At 46.3% G+C, this 21279-nt stretch overlaps 1 protein-coding gene across 2 annotated transcripts in view; it reads right to left on the bottom strand.

Annotated features, from left to right (window-relative positions):
* PECAM1 (platelet and endothelial cell adhesion molecule 1) overlaps positions 1–21279 on the bottom strand; it is a 96761-nt gene that overhangs the window by 71055 nt on the left and 4427 nt on the right. The window contains exon 1 of one of the 2 annotated variants that reach the window (XM_017882854.1): positions 7373–7466. The exons of the other annotated variant lie outside the window; for it this stretch is intronic. The gene's annotated coding sequence lies outside the window, so the exon portion shown is untranslated. Of the gene's footprint in view, positions 1–7372; positions 7467–21279 lie in introns of those variants that run through there. 2 annotated transcript variants of the gene reach the window in all.

Below are 21279 nucleotides of genomic sequence, written 5' to 3'. Positions count from 1 at the left end.
ACCTCTGCTAAAAAAAAAAAATACAAAAATTAGCCAGGTGTGGTGGCACGTGCCTGTAATCCCAGCTACCTGGGAGGCTGAGTCAGGAGAATCGCTTGAACCTGGGAGGCAGAGGTTGCAGTGAGCTGAGATCGCACCATTGTACTCCAGCCTGGGCAACAGAGTGAGACTCCATCTCAAAAAAAAAAAAAAAAGAATAGAATTAACTTCTTCCATGGAAATAAGGAGTGACATGTTCACCCAATATCATACCCTTTAGAAGATGACTTCAACCTTAAAAATATACTATGCTTACTCCTTCAAGCCTCAAAATACACTATTCCTACTCCTTTTAGAAGAAAATACATTGTAGCTTTAAGATTGACCTTTGGGGCCGGGCATTGTGGCTCATACCTGTAATCTTTGGATTGCCTGAGGTCAGGAGTTTCAGACCAGCCGGGCCAACATGGTGAAATCCTGTCTCCAATAAAAATACAAAAATTAGCTGGGTACAGTGGCACATGCCTATAATCCCAGCTACCCGGGAGGCTGAGGCAGGAGAATCGCTTGAACCTGGGAGGTGGTGGTTATAGTGAGCCGAGATCAAACCACTGCACTCCAGCCTGGGGTGACAGAGCAAGACTTTGTCTCAAAACAAAACAAAACAAAACAAAACAAATTGGCCTTTGGACTATTCGTTGGGTAATAGATATTTTGATGGTAGAAAATACTAGAATCTGGCCAAGGCGTGGTGGCTCATGCCTGTAATCCCAGCACTTTGGGAGGCTGAGGCAAGCAGATGACTTGAGGTCAGGAGTTCAAGACCAACCTGGCCAACAGGGAGAAACCCCGTCTCTACTAAAAATATAAAAATTAGCCTTAGCCGGGCATGAAGGTGTGCACCTGTAATCCCAGCTACTCAGGAGGCTGAGGCAGGAGAACTCAGAAGGCGGAGGTTGCCGTGAGCTGAGATTGCACCACTGCACTCCAGCCTAGGTGACAGAAGTAAAACTCCATCTCAAAAAAAAAAAAAAAAGAAAGGAAGAAACTACTGAAATCTGACCCTTTGCATCAGTTTCTAAAAATCTAACTTGTTAGAGTCAAAAGTTATGAGATGCTTTGGAAAAGAAGCAAACCAGGTGGATATTAATAGCATATCAAAATCTCTCAGACTGTCTTAATATTTTATGGTGTTTATAGTCTGTAATTTAAAGCATCTATCAAATATTGCTGCAGAAAGTAATATAAGAGATAAGGGAGTAAGCAGTAAGTTGGGACATGCAAGGTAAGAGAAGTAAGTTGGAAGGCCTTCCAGTAGCTATTTGGTCACAAAAAATAAAAGTAAAGATGGGCAATTTGGTCAGAAGAGGTAAAGTGGGGATAAACAAGGTTGAGCTCACAAGAAATAAAGTAGGGTTAAGGCGCAATAAGAGAAAGGCAAGTGACGTTAAGCAAGTGAGGAAAAACATACAAAAGACCATGAAACGTAACAAACCGGTGCTAATAACCACTTGCAGGCCAGCCCACTCACCCCTCTCCGAGTGGCGCTGTGCTTAATCAATCATTTGCTGCTTTGCTGTTTGTACGTGTGTCATGTCCAATTCTTTGTTTGTGGTACCAACAGCCTGGAGCTGCATGGCACCATCTGGTAACAGAACTAGTAAGGTCTCCCTGGCCTTTGGTGTGGATGACATACGCAGCCCTATGAGAGGCCCACCTCCAGCCTGCACCCCTAAACAAATGCATACTCTACTGGGCCACTTCGCGGGAGCTTTCTAAGATATATATCATTTCTGCCAGGCACGGTGGCTCAGGCCCCTAATCCCAGCACTTTGGGAGGCCAAGGCGGGCGGATCACCTGAGGTCAGGAGTTCGAGACCAGCCTGACCAACATGGAGAAATCCCATCTTTACTAAAAATACAAAAATTAATCAGGCGTGTTGGCACATGCCTGTAAACCCAGCTACTCGGGAGGCTGAGGCAGGAGAATCGCTTGAACCTGGGAGGTGGAGGTTGCAGTAAGCTGAGATTACGCTATTGCACTCCAGCCTGGGCAACAAGAGCAAAACACCATCTCAAAAAAAAAAAAAAGAAGATGTACATCATTTCCTTTCATTCCTCTGTTTGAGACAGGAAAAGTCAATTTACAGCCCGCCATAAAAGCCTTTGCTTACCTTTCAAGCCTAGTCTCTCACCACTTCCTTCCTTGCACCTACATTATGGCTGCTAGAATTTCTAGTTCCCAGCACTCTTCATCTGTCTGTGCCTTTACTGGGGCTGCTCCCCTACTTGGAATGGCTCCCCACTTCTTTCCAAGCAAATTCCTACCCAACCTTCTCAACTCAGTTCAGGAATCCATTTCTGCAGAATTTTTCCTTGTCTTCCCCAGACTGAGCTGCCCTTCCTCTGCACCCCCCTCACCTGCCTGGTTTTCCCTCTGTCAGACACTTTTTGTTTTTTTTTTGAGACGGAGTCTTGTTCTGTCACCCAGGCTGGAGTGCAGTGGTGTGATCTTGGCTCCGCCTCACAGGTTCAGGCAATTCTCCTACCTCAGCCTCCTGAGTAGCTAGGATTACAGGCATGCGCCACCGTGCCTGGATAATTTTTGTATTTTTAGTAGAGATGGAGTTTCACCATGTTAGCCAGGCTGGTCTTGAACTCCTGACCTCAGGTGATCCGCCCACCTTGGCTTCCCAAAGTGCTGAGATTACAGGTGTGAGCCACCGTGCCCAGCTGTTGGACTTTATTTTTATTTTTATTTTCTGAGATGGAGTCTCACTCTGTCACCCAGGCTGGAGTGCAGTGGCATGATATTAGCTTACTACAAGCTCCGCCTCCCAGGTTCACGCCATTCTCCTGCCTCAGCCTCCCGAGTAGCTGGGACTACAGGTGCCCACCACCATGCCCGGCTAATTTTTTGTATTTTTAGTAGAGACATGGTTTCACCATGTTAGCCAGCATGGTCTCGATCCCCTGACCTAGTGATCTGCCTGCCTTGGCCTCCCAAAGTGCTGGGATTACAGGCGTGAGCCACCACACCTGGCTGGACACTTTTATTAAACAATGTGTCATAATGGCCTGTCCTCCCCCAAATGGACTGCAATCTCCTTGATGACAGGCACAGTGCCTGGAACCTAGTAGACGTTGAAAAAGCATTAGTGCAATGGATGACTGTCTGGATGGATGAAGACAGGCTACTGTATTGTCTGAATCAGATGATCCCTGCCTTTAGGGTGCCATATTGTTTCTGAAATGCCACCCTCTAGGACTTCCCCATGGTAAAGCTAAGACAGATACAAACTGGCCACAGTTGAAACCAGATTCCTCTACCTCAGGGCAATAACCAAGAAATAATGGCTTCCAGCTAGAAAACAATTCCTCTCTCTGACCTATGGTTCAGTGGAAGTTTTGATAAGAGCCTTGAACAGCAATACACACTTTACCCATTTATTTCTAAAGGAATGTTTTCCATTGCGTTGTTGGCTGTTGTTTGGTGCTCCCCATTCCCCACTATAAGCTATCTTCTTTGGCAACCTACTGGAAATTACCCTCACCCATCTACCAAATTTTGATGTGGGAACAAAAAAGGAAACACCATGAGTAATAAGATAAATTTTGGCTTCAATGGTAACTTTTAGATATTGCAGAATAAGCACCTTTTGCAGAGCGACATTCAAATGATAGCTATAAATGCCGAGACTCCAGACCCCGTGCCTCCAAGTTCCAAAGTAAATTTCTAAAATGTGGCAATTGCTTCATAAATGATTCTAATACTTTTAGGATACCATGATAAAATAAAGCTTTATTTCAAAAATAAATGTTTTTTTTTTTAGAAAATTGAAAAATTCTATCCCATAATTCACACTATGTACCAGAATACATTCCAAATGGACCAATGATAATGAATGTACAAATAAACCCATGCAAGTTCTAGAAGAGGCCAGGCACAGTGGCTCATGCTTGTAATCCCAGCACTTTGGGAGGCTGAGGCGGGCAGATCACCTAAGGTCAGGAGTTCAAGGCCAGTGTGGCCCACCTATAGTGAAACCCTGTCTCTACTAAAAAATACAAAAATTAGCTAGGCGTGGTGGCACATGCCTGTAGTCCCAGCTACTTGGGAAGCTGAGGCAAGAGAATCACTTGAACCCGGGAGCCAGAGGTTGCAATGAGCCAAGATCGTGCCACTGCACTTCAGCATGGGCAACAGAGCAAGACTCTGTCTCATGAAAAAAAAAAAAAAAAAAAAAAGAGTTCTAGAAGAAAACACAAGAGAAGTCCCTACAAGCTTGAATGGCAGAGGCTGGTTTAACTAAAGCTTAAAATCCAGAAGCCTTAAAATTAATTGATAAATTGTACTTTATGGGAAAAAAAAAAGTTCTGCTTTGCCAAAAAAAAAAAAAAAAGTCAAGAGAAAAACTACTAACTGGAAAAAATGTTTGCAACTCACATCATGGACAAAGAGCTAACCTCCCCAGTATGTGAAGAACACTCATAAATTAAGAAGAAAAAGATCGAGAGTCTGTCTAAGCCAACTCTGGCTTGGGAGGCTGCCTGATTAAAAGAAAGAAAAGAAACTAGAAGAAGAAAAAGAGAAGACCAACAATCCAATAGAAAAATGGGCAAAGAATATGAACAGACAGTTTCCATAATGTAAGAAAAAGTATCTGAAATTGGAAATAGGCAAAAGTGATTACTGCATGCCTGCCCAGGGTTTACCTGACTCTCTAAGGGTATTAACCTTTGTTTGACTTGCTATTTACAGTAGACTAGGATACTTTACCATCAGTAGGGGAGGGTAAACATCAACTTGTAGAAAGTCAGTAAGGATGCAAAGGATTCTTATTATCTGTGGCAGAGGGGTGGATGGCAGAAACTGAGCATTTGGGGGCTTTTTTTTGTAAAGCTTTCTGTACTTTGGTTTTCAAATCATGTGACTGTATTACCCTTTAACCGTTTTTTTTGTTTTGTTTTGTTTTGTTTTGTTTTGAGACGGAGTCTCGCTCTGTCACCCAGGCTGTGGCATGATCTCAACTCACTGCAACCTCCACCTCCAGGGTTCAAGTAATTCTCATGTCTCAGCCTCCCAAGTAGCTGGGACTACAGGCATGTGCCACCATGCCCGGCTAATTTTTGTATTTTTAGTAGAGATGAGGTTTCACCATGTTGGCCAGACTGGTCTTGAATTCCTGACCTCAGGTGATCCACCCACCTCAGTCTCCCAAACTGCTGGGATTACAGGCTTGAGCCACCGTGCCCGGCAGTATTACCTTTAAAAATTTAATTAAGAAATTGAATTTCTGTTCAGCTTTATGAAGTTTTGTATAACTGACATACAATAAGCTGCAAATGTTTAAAGTATACACTTAGAAAAGTGTTGACATGTGTATACTGATGAAACAACCTCTACAATCAAGGAAGTAAATACATCCACCACCCCCAAAAGGATCCTGTGCCGTTTGTCTCCCTTGCCCTCTACATCCTCCCCACTGCAAGGATTGATCTGCTTTCTGATGAGTTTGCATGTTCTGGAATTTTGTAAAGATGCATACAGTATGTACCTTGTATTATTATTATCATTATCTTTGGTGTGTCTTTTTTCTCTTTTTTTTTTTTTGAGACGGAGTCTCTCTCTGTCACCCAGGCTGGAGTACAATGGCACAATCTCAGCTCACTGCAACCTCCGCCTCCCGGGTTCAAGCAATTCTCTGCCTCAGCCTCCCCAGTAGCTGGGATTACAGGCGCCTGCCACCACACCTGGCTAATTTTTGTATTTTTAGTAGAGACAGGGTTTCACCATCTTGGCCAGGCTGATCTTGAACTCCTGACCTCGTGATCCATCTACCTCGACCTCCCAAAGGGCTGGGATTACAAGTGTGAGCCACCGTGCCCAGCCTGGCCTGTCTTCTTTCGATCAGTGTAATTATTTTGAGATTCTTCCATGTTGTCATGTTGGTGGATGTATCAATATTTCAATCCTTTTTACTGCTGAGTAGCAATCCATTATATGAACACACCACAGTTTACTTATTTATTCATCTATTACTTTTTCTAATTTTTTTTTTTTTTTTTTTTTTTTAGAGACAAGGTTTTTCTTGTTACCCAGGCTGGTCTTGAACTCCTGGTCTCAAGCCATCCTCCCGCCTCAGCTTCCCCAAACCCTGGGATTACAGACATGAGCTACTGCACCCAGCCTCTCCATTCACCTACTGATGGACATTTAGGCTGTTTCCAATCTTACACAGTTACAGATAAAGCTGCTATGAACAAACCTTTGTATGGACATATATTTTTATTTCTCTTGGGTAAATACCTAGGAATGAAGCAGCTGGATTATACGATAGGTGTATGTATGTTTAATATTTTCAGAAACTGTTTTCCCAACTGGTTATGCCATTTTGCATTCCCATCAGCAGTGCCTGAGTCCTAGTTGCTCCACACCCTCACCAACACTTGGCAGGCCTTTAATTTTAGCCATTCTAGTGGGGGGTGTAGTAATATCTTATTACAGTTTCAATATGCATTTTCTTATTGACTAACAATATAGAGCATGTTTTCATATGCTTATTTGTCATCTGTGTATCAGTTAGCATTTTTTTTTTTTTTTGAGACAGGGTCTTGCCCTGTTGCCCAGGCTGGAGTGCAGTGCCGCAATCTCGGCTTGCTGCAACCTCTGCCTCCCGGGTTCAAGCAGCTCTCCTGCCTCAGCCTCCAGAGTAGCTGGGATCACAGGCATGCACAACCATGCCCAGCTAATTTTTGTATTTTTAGTAGAGACGGAGTGTCACCATGTTTGCCAGGCTGGTCTCAAACTCCTGACCGTAAGCAATCTGCCCACCTCAACCTCCCAAAGTGCTGAGATTACAGGTGTAAACCACTGCACTCAGCCAACATCTTTTTTTTTTCCTTTTTTTTTAGACAGGGTCTTACTCTGTCGCTTAGGCTGGAGTGCAGTGGCACAATCATGGCTCACTGCAGCCTCAAACTCCTGGGCTCAAGCTATCCTCCTGCCTCAGCCTCCCAAGTAGCTGGGACTATAGGTGTGCGCCACCATGCACGGCTAATTTTTTACTTTTTGTAGAGATAGGGTCTTGCCCAGGGTGGTCTCCAGCTTCTTGTCTCAAAAGATCCTCCAGCCTCAGCCTCCCAAAGTGCTGGGATTATAGGCATGAGCCACTATGCCTGGCCTGGCCTTTTTCAATATAGTAAATTGAATGGGTTTTTATTTGTGGGCCTCTCCTTTCTCCCCTCTTCTTCCCCTTGACCTTGGTGGATTCCTTGATTGGGTGGGGGCAAAGATTCCCCCATTGCTTTGGCTTCTTGGTAACTGATCAAGTGACCGACTCCTACATAACCAAGGGACCCCAGGAGTTCCCACCAGGCTTAACAAACTCACCCAGGACTCTGTTTCTCGCATGGTGTTGTTCACTTCTTCTCCTCAGCCAAGTGGAATTGAGGGAGGACAGACACACAGTCATTTCTACCTGCAGTGCTCCTGCCTTCAAATACCAGGTAAGTAACGCAGTTCCGAAACATAGCAACTCATTAACTGCACACAAAAAAAGCTGTCTGCTGGAGTAAACTTCAGGAAGTGGTTTTTCTGAGCAGCTGAGGGTGGGGTGGGGGGACGAAGGTGGAGGCAGGTGGGCAACAGACATGTCAGAGGGCAACCAGCACCAGGCACAGGAGGCCGACCACCTTTTTCATGACGATGGTGATGGGAAATGAGATTCACCGGCCATTCCATTTCCCCCACCTGTAGCTGCAGATCTCGTTAGTCTTGGAGAGTTGAAGAGCCAGACTCAACAGCCCGCATCCACTGGGTTTGGGACACACCCCAGCCTGGGAGTGAACGTGCACTAATGCGTAAATCAGAAGCCTGAGGTTCTTGTCTGTTCTCTGTAATTTAATAGCTTAAATGCTCTGAGGCTCAGGTTCCTCACCTATGTAATGGGAATAATATGCCCATCTATCCATTGAATAGGCTTGTTAGGAAGATCAAACAAGAGCTAGCCTTTGAAAGCACATTTAACCAGCAGAGCACAATAAGAACATAGTAACAACAAAAAAATTTAAAAAATAGCTGGGTATGGTGGTGCATGCCTGTGGTCCCAGCTACTCGTGAAGCTGAGGCAGGAGCAACGCTTGAGCCCAGGAGTTTGAGGCTGCAGTGAGCCGCGATCACGCCACTGTACTCTAGCCTGGGCAACAGGGCAAGACCCTGTCTCAAAAAGTAATAATAATTAATTAAAAATTTTTAAAAAAAACAATAGTTATGATTGAACAATAATAACAACAGTTGTTGGTCTGGTTTGGCTGGGCGTGCCACATCTGAATCGCTGCTCTGGAGCTCTGCTGACTTCATGAACCCAAGGGCAAGCGCTCAGTGCCTTTTCTTCCACACCCACCATGTGCTGCCCTCACCACCCCAGTCTGGCCCCTCACAAAGGTGGGCAGCTGGGCAAAGGCAGGCAGAGACATTGTGGAGGAGTCTGTGCTATCCCATCCCCTGCAGGAGGCCCCCTCCAGTTACAAGGGACATGGTTGTTTTGGTTTTGGTTTTGGGGGGGCTTTGAGACAGGTTCTTGTTCTGTTGCACATGCTGGAGTGCAGTGGCGTGATCACAGCTCACTGCAACCTCTGCCTCCCAGGTTCACGCCATCCTCCCACCTCAGCCTCTCGAGTAGCTGAAACTATAGACATGCGCCACCACATCTGGCTAATTTTGGTAATTCTTGTAGAGACGGGATCTCGCCACATTGCCCAGGCTGGTCGCAAACTCCTGAGCTCAAGCAATCTGCACGCCTCGGCCTCCCAAAGTACTGGAATTATAGGCATGAGCCACTGCACCTGACTGACATGGTTGTATTATGACTCATAACCATAGGCATTTTTGCCTTTGTAGACCTCTTCCTCCATAAAAAGAAATAAAATTATGTTTTGAAACTGTACTGGTATAAATAAAACATATTCACATTATAAATTTAAAATTTCTTTTACCTAGACAGTATTTTTATTCTTCTGATTACTGTATCTTCTAGATCTAATGAAGAAGGACCTGACAGCAGATCAGGCACACAACAGCCCAAGGGATTAGGGGAGCTACTGTCTTACACCCTGAGTGACCTGGCCGCTGATTGGGGAAGAGCACCGCCATGTCCCAGGCACTGAAGCCAAAACAGGTATTTGTGCATTCTGTTCTCAAAACCACAAAAGCACAAGCAACAAAATAACAAAAATAGATAAATTGGACTTTATTAAAACTAAAAATGTTTTTATTGCAAAGGATAGCATTAGGAAAGTGAAAGGTAATTCACAGAATGGGAGAAAATATTTGGAAATCATATATCTGATAAGGGTCTAGGATATTGAATATATAAAGAACTGTTACAACTCAACAACAAAAACACAACCACTTTAAAGAATTGGCAAAGGGGCCGGGCGTGGTGGCTCACGCCTGTAATCCCAGCACTTGGGGAGGCTGAGGCAGGAGGATCACTTAAGGTCAGGAGATCCAAGACCAGCCCGGCCAATGTGGTGAAACTCCATCTCGACTAAAAATACAAAAAAATTAGCTGGGTGGTGGCACACGCCTTTAATCCCAGATACTCAGGAGGCTGAGGCAGAAGAATCGCTTGTTCCCAGGAGGCAGAGGTTGCAGTGAGCCAAGATCGCATCACTGCACTCCAGCCTGGGTGATAGAGTGAATGGGACTCCGTCTTAAAAAAAAAAAAAAACGGATTTGAGCAGATTATTTCTCCTAAGAAGATTTAAAAAAAAAAAGACCCCAAACACATAAAAAGATGCTCAACATCTTTAGTCATTAGGGAATTGCAAATCAAAACTACAGTGAGATACCACTTCATACCCACTAGGATAACGATAACCAAAAAGACAGACGCTAAGCATTGATGAGGATGTAGAGAAACAGGAATGCCCACAGCCTACTATGGCATTGTAAAATGATACAGCCACTTTGAAAACAGCTAGCAGTTCCCCCAAAATTAAAACTAGAGTTACCATGTGGTCCAGCAGCAATTCAACTATTGGGGATATAGTCAAGAGAGCTGAAAACATGTCCACACAGAAACATGTTTATAGGGCCGGGCGCAGTGGCTCACGCCTGTAATCCCAGCACTTTGGGAGCCCGAGGCGGGTGGATCACAAGGTCAGGAGATCAAGACCATCCTGTCTAACACAGTGAAACCCAGTCTCTACTAAAAATACAAAAAATTAGCAGGGTGTGGTGGCGGGCGCCTGTAGTCCTAGCTACTCGTGAGGGTGAGGCAGGAGAATGGCATGAACCCAGGAGGCGGAGCTTGCAGTGAGCCGAGATCACACCACTGCACTCCAGCCTGGGGCAACAAAGCGAGATTCTGTCTCAAAAAAAAAAAAGTAACAAATCTTTATAGAAGCAGTATTCACAATAGCCAAAACGTAAAAACAACACAAATGTTCATCAATTGATGAATGAGTAAACAAAATGTGATATATCCATATAATGGAATATTATTTGGCAACAAAAAGAATAAAGTACTGGGCAGGGCATGGTGGCTTACGCCTGTAATCCCAGCACTTTGGGAGCCTGAGGCTGGAGAATTGCTTAAAGCCAGGAGTTCAAGACCAGCCTGGGCAACATAGCCAGACCCTGGCTCTACAAAAAAAAAAATTTTTTTTCACCTGCCACCAACTTCCCTCAAACATTTTTGAAAATTAGCCTGGTGTGGTGGTGTACCCCTGTAGTCCCAGCTACTCTGGAGGCTGAGATGGGAGGCTTGTTTGAGCTCAGGACTTTGAGGCTACAGTGAGCTAGGATTGCACCACTGCACTCTGGCCTGGGTCACGGTGTGAAACTCTGTCTCTAAACAACAACAAAAGGAATGAAATGCTGATACATGCTACACGATAGATGAACCTTAAAGACATGCTAAGTGGAAGAAGCCACACATGAAAGGCCACATATTATATAATTCCATTTCTATGCAATGTCCAGAAAAGGCAAATCTATGGAGATGGAAAGTAGTTTGGTTGGCTAGGGCTGGGGGATTACGCGTGATAGCTAAAGAATACAGGTTTCTTTTTGGGAGAATGAAAATGTTCTAAAATTGATTGGGGTGATGGTTGCATAACTCTGAATATACGAAACACCATTGAATTGCACGGTTTAAATAGGTAAATGGTATGGCATGTGAACTATATCTCAATGAAGCTGTTATTTATTTATTTTTTTTTGAGACGGAGTCTTGCTCTGTCGCCCAGGCTGGAGTGCAGTGGCCGGATCTCAGCTCACTGCAAGCTCCGCCTCCCGGGTTTACGCCATTCTCCTGCCTCAGTCTCCCAAGTAGCTGGGACTACAGGCGCCCGCCACCTCGCCCAGCTAGTTTTTTGTATTTTTTAGTNGGTGATGGTTGCATAACTCTGAATATACGAAACACCATTGAATTGCACGGTTTAAATAGGTAAATGGTATGGCATGTGAACTATATCTCAATGAAGCTGTTATTTATTTATTTTTTTTTGAGACGGAGTCTTGCTCTGTCGCCCAGGCTGGAGTGCAGTGGCCGGATCTCAGCTCACTGCAAGCTCCGCCTCCCGGGTTTACGCCATTCTCCTGCCTCAGTCTCCCAAGTAGCTGGGACTACAGGCGCCCGCCACCTCGCCCAGCTAGTTTTTTGTATTTTTTAGTAGAGACGGGGTTTCACCGTGTTAGCCAGGATAGTCTCGATCTCCTGACCTTGTGATCCACCCGTCTCGGCCTCCCAAAGTGCTGGGATTACAGGCTTGAGCCACCGCGCCCGGCCAATGAAGCTGTTATTTTAAAAATCTTAGAGGGTATGTTTTTATTTCCTGTGACTACAGTGAAAAATGCCCACACACTTCCTGGCTTAAAACAACAGAAACGTATTCTTTCCCCATTCCGTATCTAGAATAAGTATGAATGGACCAAAATTAAGCTGCCAGCAGGGCTACTCTCCCTGCAGAGGCTCTACAGGAGGAGAATCTGTTCCTGGCCTCTTCCAGGAGCAGATTGGTGACTGCTGGCATTCCTTGGTGTGTGGGTGCCTCACTCGTCTTCAAAGCCAGCGTCTTCAAATCTCTGCTCAATCTTCACATCACCTCTCTTCTGTGTCCCTTATTTATTTATTTATTTATTTATTTGAGATGGGGTCTCACCCTGTTTCCAAGGATGGAGTGCAGTGATTCAATCACAACTCACTGCAGCCTTGACCACCAGCAATCCTCTCACCTCAGCCTCCTGAGTAGCTGGGACCACAGGCACATACCACCATGCCTGGATAGTTTTTTAATTGTTTGTAAAGATGAGGTCTCGCTTGAACTTTTGAGCTCAAGGGATCCTCCTGCCTGGGCCTCCCAAAGTGCTGGGATTATAGGCGTAAGCCAGTGTGCCCCGCCTCCCTCTGCCTCTCTGGTAAAGTCACTTGTGATTGCATTTGGAGCCCACCAGATAATCTCCCCATCTCAAAACTGTTAACTTAATCACATCTGCAAATCCCACTTTCCCATATGTTACAAACTGAGTGTTTGCATCCCCGCGACAATTCACATGTTGGAACCTAATCCCCAGTGGTGCTAGTATTTGTAGGTGGAGCCTTTGGAGGTGATTACATCATGAGTGAGGGTGGAGCCTTCATGAATGGGACTGGTGCCCTTATGAAAGGGACCATAAAGAAATCCCTAGGCCAGGTGTGGTGGCTCACACCTGTAATCCCAGCACTTTGGGTGGCCAAGACGGGCAGATCGACTTGAGGCCACAAGTTTGAGACCAGCCTGGCCAATGTGGCAAAATCCTATCTCTACTAAAAATATAAAAATAAGCTGACACGGTGGTGCACCTGTAGCCCCAGCTATGTGGGAGGCTGAGGCACGAGAATCCTTGAACCCAGGAGGCGGAGGTTGTGGTGAGCCGAGATTGCGCCACTGCACTCCAGCCTGGGCGACAGGGCAAGACTCCTTCTCAAAAAAAAAAAAGCAAGAAAAGAACTCCCTAGTCCTTTCCATCATGTGATGACACAGCAGAAAGGCAGCCATCTATGAATGAGGAAGTAGGCCTCACCAGACACTGGAGCTGCTAGAGCTTTGGTGCTGGACTTCCCAAACTCCAGAACTGTGAGATGTACATTTTTGTTTCTTTCTTTTTTTTTTTTTTTTGAGATGGAGTCTCACTCTTGTTTCCCAGGCTGGAGTGCAATGGCACAATCTCAGCTCACCGAAACCTCAGCCTCCCGGGTTCCAGCGATTCTCCTGCCTCCGCCTGCTGAGTAACTGGGACTACAGGCATGAGCCACCACGCCTGGCTAATTTTGTATTTTTAGTAGAGATGGGGTTTCTCCATGTTGGTCAGGCTGTTCTCGAACTCCCGACCTCAGGTGATCCACCTGCCTCGGCCTCCCAAAAGTGCTGGGATTATAGGCACGAGCCACCACGCCTGGTCCATTTTTGTTGTTTCTAAGGCACCCAGTCCAAACAAACTAAGACACCATATAGGGCAATATTCACAGGTTCCAGGGGTCAGGACCTGGTATCCTTGGGGGCCAACAGCAGCCTACCACAGGGATATCATGACCCATGTTACAGATGGGGAGCTGAGGGTCAGGAGGTGAAGCATCAGCCAAGTTCCCAGCACCACATCTGCCTGCCTGTGTCTGCCCGGCTTGCTATAAGGCTTCTATAACTGACCTTTTATAGCACCTTTCTGGGCAGAAGACTCAGACCCAGCCCCTGAGTCATGAGACCAGAGCCAGCTTCATGGATGTGTGACCCATGCTGTCACAGAAGCTGCCATGCTTGGTTTGATGCCTTGCTGTCGCCACCTTGAAATTCTTGATAATTTTGAATTTTCGTTTGCACTAGACCCACAAATTATGTAACTGGTTCTACATGTGACACTGAGCAAGAAAAGGTAGAGTTGAGATGAGGTGAGTAGAAACTGCCCTGCCCACAGCCTCTCCTCACACCTGAAAAGTACCTGACATCCTGATCCTGCATAGCCTAAATAATTATGTTGTTTTTATACGAAAGAAGAATTAGACTTTTTTCTACCTTTGGTGGAAATTATAGGGAGGTAGATTTCAGCCAGAACTGTGCAACACAGCAGGTAAAAAAAGTTTTGCAAATGTTTTAAAAGGCCAGACGAGATTGGGCACAGTGGCTCACGTCTGTAATCCCAGCACTTTGGGAGGCCACGTCAGGCGGATCCCCTGAGGTCAGGGGTTTGGGACTAACCAGGGCAACATGGTGAAACCCTGTCTCTATTTAAAAACATACAAAAAAGGCCAGATGCAGTGGCTCACGCCAGTAATCCCAGCACTTTGGGAGGCCGAAGCAGGTGGATCACTTGAGGTCAGGAGTTTGAGACCAGCCTGGCTAACATGGTGAAACCCCATCTATACTAAAAATACAAAAATTAGCCAGGCATGGTGGCGTGTGCCTGTAGTCCCAGCTACTAAGAGGGCTGAGGCAAGAGAATCGAATAAACCTGGGAGGCGGAAGTTGCAGTGAGCCCAGATTGCGCAACCGCACTCCGGCCTGGGTCACAGAGCGAGACTCTGTCCAAAAAAAAAAAAAAAAAAAAAAACCAGCTGAGAGACAGGGAGGTGATTACTAAAGCTGCGGAGTCTACTCTGGGCCCACCTGAGGCAAACCCAGCCTCCACCAAGAGGCAAGTTTTGTGTCAGTTCCCAAGGACTCCAGAAGCCATGTGGGCCACTCCTTCTTCCTCTAGGGGGAAAATGTAGCTGTCAAATGTCTCTTCATCTTATTAATAAAGCTAACAGGAGCCAAGCATTTGTCAAAACCAAGGCCAGGGGTCAGAGCAGTGTCCCACTGATTGCCACAGCTGAAGACAATGGAAAAGGAAGAAAGACTGTCATCGCCAAAGTGGTTGCCATTGCAAAGGTGGCTAGGTGGCCTCTGTCACTGTGGGCTGGGATCATAGCTCTGGCCTGATGCTAAAAACGAGCATGAAACTGTTCATGGAGAAATGACTGCCCAGACAACATAAAAAAACAGCATCTGGCCGGGTACGGTGGCCCACGCCTGTAATCCCAGCACTTTGGGAGGCTGAGGCAGGCGGATCACTTGAGATCAGGAGTTCAAGACCAGCCTGACCAACATGGTGAAACCCCATGTCTGCTAAAAATACAAAAATTAGCCGGGCGTGGTGGCACAAGCCTGTAGTCCCAGCTACTCAGGAGGCTGAACCACTTGAATCTAGAAGGTGGAGGTTGCAGTGAGCCAAGATTGCGCCACTGCACTCCAGCCTGGGCGAAGGATCAAGACCCTATCTCAAAAAAAAAAAAAAAAAAGAAAGAAAGAAAAAGAAAAGAAAAGAAAAAAGAAAAGAAAGAAATCCCACTTCAAATCTCTATTAGAGGTTACTTGAAGGTTGCTAGAAGGGAGACATGAGGGCAGACTTACACCACACTGCACAGAGAAAAACCCATGAAAAACCCGTGTCTCCCTCAGAGTCACGGTAGTGGCCCCAGTGTCCCCGCCACCCCTCCCAAAGTCAGCCAGTCAGTCTCACTGTTTCCCTCACCCCCAGATCAGCTCCTTTCTGCCTCATCCTGGGCCTTCATCCTTCTGTTGCCCCCAGATGACCCCACCACCCCTGGGGATAGAGACTAGGCTGCATTTTGCGTTCCTTTTTGTTTTTGGGATTCCTGTTATTCTAAAGTCCGTCCAGCCAATCTGCTTAGGCTTCCACAGTGGGGACACAGACACTTTTTTTTTTTTTTTTTTTTGAGACGGAGTCTCCCTCTGTCACCCAGGCTGGAGTGCAGTGGCACAATCTTGGCTCACTGCAACCTCTGCCTCCCGGGTTTTAGGCGATTATCATGCCTCAGCCTCCCGAGTAGCTGGGATTACAGGCATATGCCACCACGCCCAGCTACTTTTTGTATTTTTAGTAGAGATGAGGTTTTGCCATGTTGGCCAGGCTGGTCTCGAACTCCTGACCTCAAGTGATTTGCCCACCTTGGCCTCCCAAAGTGCTGGGATTACAGGCCTGAGCCACCGCGGCCGGCCTTAGAGTGGGGTTTCTGTTCTCATTTGACTGCATCATGGTTCTGAGACCAGTCCTCAGGTGAGACAGCAACAGGCCCGGCTTCCTTGGGTTCCTCAGCCATGGCCCTCCCAGACCTCACCATGCCTGGAGGACCCAGCATGGGCCACAGACATGCACCTTCATTCTCACAAGTTCACCCGAGAGGAGGAGGGAGGAAAAGCCAAGGAAACCCAAAAGGCAGGTTAGAGAAAGAAGTCGCCCTGTGTCCGCAAAGGAGCTCCCCTCCCCTGGCCCTGTGCCCTTCACTCTCTATAGGTCAAGGTTTTGCTGGACTGTTTTCAGTGTTTGAGCCTGAATCCACCACGCCAGGGCTCCCTGGTGCACCAATCCAGGTGTTCATAGAAGGGAAAGGCTGTGTGGCCCTGAACCTGTGCCTACACAGAGGAAAGAATTCCAGCCTTTCCTCATCAGACATAAGGTGGATCTACAAAGGGTCACATTAGAGAGTTTTACTTTTTTTTTTTTTTTGAGACGGAGTTTCCCTTTGTCCCCAGGCTCGAGTGCAGTGGCCAGATCTCAGCTCACTGCAAGCTCCGCCTCCCGGGTTTACGCCATTCTCCTGCCTCAGCCTCCCGAGTAGCTGGGACTACAGGCGCCTGCCACCTCTCCCGGGTAGTTTTTTGTATTTTTTAGTAGAGACGGGGTTTCACCGGGTTAGCCAGGATGGTCTCGATCTCCTGACCTCGTGATCTGCCCGTCTCGGCTTCCCAAAGTGCTGGAATTACAGGCTTGAGCCACCGCGCCTGGCGAGTTTTACTTTTTAAATGTGCTGTACAAATGTTGTGAGGTAGGCGGCGGGACCGGACTCCAAAGGCAGGGCTCGGACACTGGACCAAATTGAAGACTAGCTAAACAGGGACTGAGAGAAAGCTGCTTTCCATAAGACATGCCCACCAGTGTGCATGTCAGTTTACCACTGCCATGACAACACTGGGAGTTACCACCCCTTTCCATGGCAATGACCTGATGACCCAGAAGTTACCACCCTTTTTCTAGAAATTTCTGTAGAGTCTGGCCCTTAATTTGGATATAACTAGAAATGGGCACACATATGATGGAGAACTGCCCTGAGCTGGTACTCTGGGCACACTGCCTATAGGGTAGCCTTGCTTCACAAGGAGCAGCCCCTCTGCTGCTGCTGTGTATTGCCACTTTAATAAAAGTTGCTAACACCACTGGCTCCCCTAGCTTGCACTTGAATTCTTTGCTGGGCAAAGCCAAGAACCCTGCCAGGCTAAGCCCCAGTTCTGGAGCTCACCTGCCCCGCATCAGTTCCACGTAGCACAGTTTCATTAGTTCGGCCTTGAGGGTCCAAGATCAATCCTGCTTTGCACCACCTGCCATGAAAAGAAGCAGGAGCTGGCAGGGCATGGTGGCTCATGCCTGTAATCCCAGTACTTTGGGAGGCCGAGGCGGGAGGATCACCTGAGGTCAGGAGTTCGAGACCAGCCTGGTCCAACATGGTGAAACACCATCTCTACTAAAATTACAAAAATTAGCCAGGCATAGTGGTGGGCACCTGTAATCTCAGCTACTAGGGAGGCTGAGACAGGAGAATCGCTTGAACCCGGGAGGCAGAGGTTGCTGTGAGCCAAGATCATACCACTATGCTCCAGCCTGGGTGACAGAGTGAGACTCCATCTCAGGAAAAAAAAAAAAGAAAAGAAAAAAAAGAAAGGGAGGAGGGAGGAGGAGCTACCCTGGGGGAGATTTGTGGACTTCTGAACTCATGTGAGCCCAAGCCTCAGCTCACCAGCCTGTAGATTGCTCCTCATAAGGCCACTGTGGGCCTCAATATCATAAAATTCTATAGGGATATGGGTAACTTTAAGTATTGTCCTTTGATTGACCTCATATCAAATGAACAAGCATCAGGAAAAATTGTGAAAGGGTTTGAAATAGGCCTAAAAGGTTCCTGGGTGTCTTCAACAAAAACTTGACACTGTCTAGTGCATTCTTCCAGCTTATCTGACTCTATGAGATATTTGTCATTGAGATATTTTATAATTTTCCAGGTTGTCCAGAGAAATGCAAATTGTGTCCAGTGGGGATGATGCAGTTGATAATTCCCCTAATGATACTGAGCAATTTTGCATCTTTTGTTTTGAGACAGAGTTTCACTCTTGTTGCCCAGGCTAGAGTGCAATGGCACGATCTCGGCTCACTGCAACCTCTGCCTCCTGGGTTTAAGTGATTCTCTTGCCTCAGCCTCCCAAGTAGCTGGGATTACAGGCATGTGCCACCACGCCCGGCTAATTTTCTATTTTTGGTAGAGACAGGGTTTTTCCATGTTGGTCAGGCTGGTCTCAAACTCCCGACCTCAGGTGATCTGCCCACCTCAGCCTCCCAAAGTGCTGGGATTACAGCCATGAGTCACCGCGCCCGGCCAGTTTTACATTTTTTAAGCCAATTCATTTTAGCATCCCTGATGGTAGATATCTGTGTATCTAATGATCAATTGATCAATCTAAGCATATACACATATGCTCTTTGATTCTCCTTTGAGTAAGTTATAGCATTTCACTGGTTCACTCATTAATTGATAAGTTGAATAAAATATTTGACACATGTTCATTTTATATTTGTATGAGAGTTATGATTGTACTCCTAAAAATTATAAGACTCCACTCTGGAGCTTTTACTTAAACAATAATAACTAATATTTATTGAGTGCTTACATACTTCTCACGTTCCCTTTAATCCTATGAGTCAGTTACTGTTATTACCCCCTTTCACAAGAGAGAAACAAGACTCTCAGAGAGGTTAGTACTCTTGCCCACGATCCCACAGCTGAAGTGGCGATGCTGACTGCCTGCCTTCAGCCCTGAGCCCTAGTTCCTCACACAGGGCCTCTAGAAGAAAAACATTTCACAGCTGGGTGTGGTGGCTCACACCTGTAATCCCAGCACTTTGAGAGGCCAAGGCAGGTGGATTGCCTGAGGTCAGCAGTTTGAGATTAGCCTGGCTAACATGATGAAACCCCATCTCTACTAAAAATACAAAAAATTATCTGAGCATGGTGTGCACACCTGTAATCCCAGCTAATCGGGAGGCTGAAGCAGGAGAATTGCTTGAACCCGGAAGGCAGAGGTGAGCTGAGATCCCGCTACTGCACTCAAGCCTGGGTGACAGAGTGAGACTCTGTCTCAAAAAAAAAAAAGAAAAGAAAGGAAACATTTCAGGACTTCTTGAAATGCTCCACAATAGAAAAATATTTGGTCTAGAACAAAGATGGAAGGGATCAAAGTCTGAAACAGTTGAAATACACTGAATATAACATATGTATTCACCAAGGTTATTCAAGGATGTAATCCTTCACCTTGTTCTATACAACTGTCTTCATGTTTCCTGTTTCTTTACAGCTTCATTACCTGATTAAAATTAAAATCAATAGATACATAAAATCAAAAGGTAGCCAAGTTGGGGTATGAGAATATGCACAGGATATGGTGCTTCTAGACAGAAATGAGATTCATGTGATTTAGGACCATGTCAGGAGCCTGTGTAAACATTCCTAATACTCAGAATGTGAGAAAACATCTGGGCCTGCGGATGGATACCTCCCAAATGTCAAGGACGTGCTTTAATTAGAGCTTTTAAAATGGACCAGTTGCAGCCAGTGCTATGGCTCATGACTGTAATCCCAGCATTTTGGGAAGCTGAGGCGGGAGGATCACTTGAGCCCAGGAGTTCGAGACCCTCCTGGACAACATAGTGAGACCCCTCATCTCTACATAAATTTTGTTTTTTAATTAGCCAGGCCTGGGGTACATGCCTGTGGTCCCAGCTACTCAGGAGGCTGAGGTGGGAAGATTGCTTGAGGTGGGAGGTGGAGGCTACTGTGAGCCATGATTGGGCCATGGCACTCCATCCTGAGTGACAGAGCGAGACCCTGTCTCAAAACAAAACAAACAAATAAACAAAACCAGAAACCTTGGTAGTGATGGTATACTGTAGTTTTGCAAAATGTTACCATTAGGGGAAACTGGTACATATCTCTGTATTATTTACTGCAAATGCATGCAAATGTGCTATTATCTCAATAAAATATTTCTATTTAAAAAATAAGGCCGGGTGCCATGGCTCTCACCTGTAATCTCAGCACTTTGGGAGGCCGCGGCAGAACGATCACTTGAGGTCAGGAGTTGGAGACCAACCTTGCCAACATGGTAAAACCCTGTCTCTACTAAAATGCAAACATTAGCCAGGCATGGTGGCCTGTGCCTGTGGTCCCAGCTACTCAGGAGGCTGAGGCAGGAGAATCGCTTGAACCCGGAAGGCGGAGGTTGCAATGAGTCGAGATCCTGCCACGGCACTCCAGCCTGGGCGACAGAGCGAGACTCAGTCTCAAAAGAAAAAAAAAAAAACCTTGAATTTTACATTGCTCTTTAGAATGTGGAAGGAACTTGGAAATTTTCTCTGAGGGTGAGAGGGAGCAAATATGCTCCCAAAAGGGGAAATTCTAAACGGAAAACAAACAAGGACATTTTCCACCTAGAAAAGATCTTGTATATTCGGGGAGGTAAAGGGGATTTCTGCAAATTATTGTGAGATGCATTGACAAGCCTCAATTCCTAAATGAAATGTTTTCTCCCAGGTCGTTTCAAGGCCAGTTTCCCCAGAAAACTACTCTTAGATGAACCTCTCTAAGAGAGAGATGGGCAAGTAGGAAGTGCTCTTAGCTCCCTCTCTCCCATCCCCATAGGATGAGGCCTACAGAGGAATCCCTTAGGTCAACTTACAGAGAAGGACCCTGAGGCCCTGAGGTTGGCCATTTGTCTTGTCTGTGTGGCCAGCAAGGGGACTGCTGGGCCTGGCAGTGTCTCAGGACTTCCTGGCCAGGGAGCTTCCTTTGTTGTCTCTGGAATCCCCCCTTGCCCTGTGTCCTTGAGTCTAGGACCTGGCACAGGTACATGTGATGCCATGCCCAGGGTGCTCTAATCCAGGCACTGGCCTCTAAGGAATGGTTACTGAGGGCCGGACCAAGTCCAGCAGAGCCAGCTCTCACCAGGCCTGTGCAGTGGGTGAGCATATGTGATGGAAGGACATATGCAGTGAGTGGGTATATGCAGTGGATGGGCATATGCAGTGGATGGGCATGTGTAGTGAGTGGGGATATGCGGTGAATGGGCATATGCAGTGGGTGGGCATATGCAGTGAGTAGGTATATGCAGTGGGTGGGCATATGCAGTGGGTGGGCATATGCAGTGAGTGGG

The sequence above is a fragment of the Rhinopithecus bieti genome, unplaced genomic scaffold (genome assembly GCF_001698545.2).
Source record: "Rhinopithecus bieti isolate Rb0 unplaced genomic scaffold, ASM169854v2 scaffold_12928, whole genome shotgun sequence".
Taxonomy (NCBI): Eukaryota; Metazoa; Chordata; class Mammalia; order Primates; family Cercopithecidae; genus Rhinopithecus; species Rhinopithecus bieti.
This window is presented reverse-complemented; position numbering and strand designations above follow the sequence as displayed.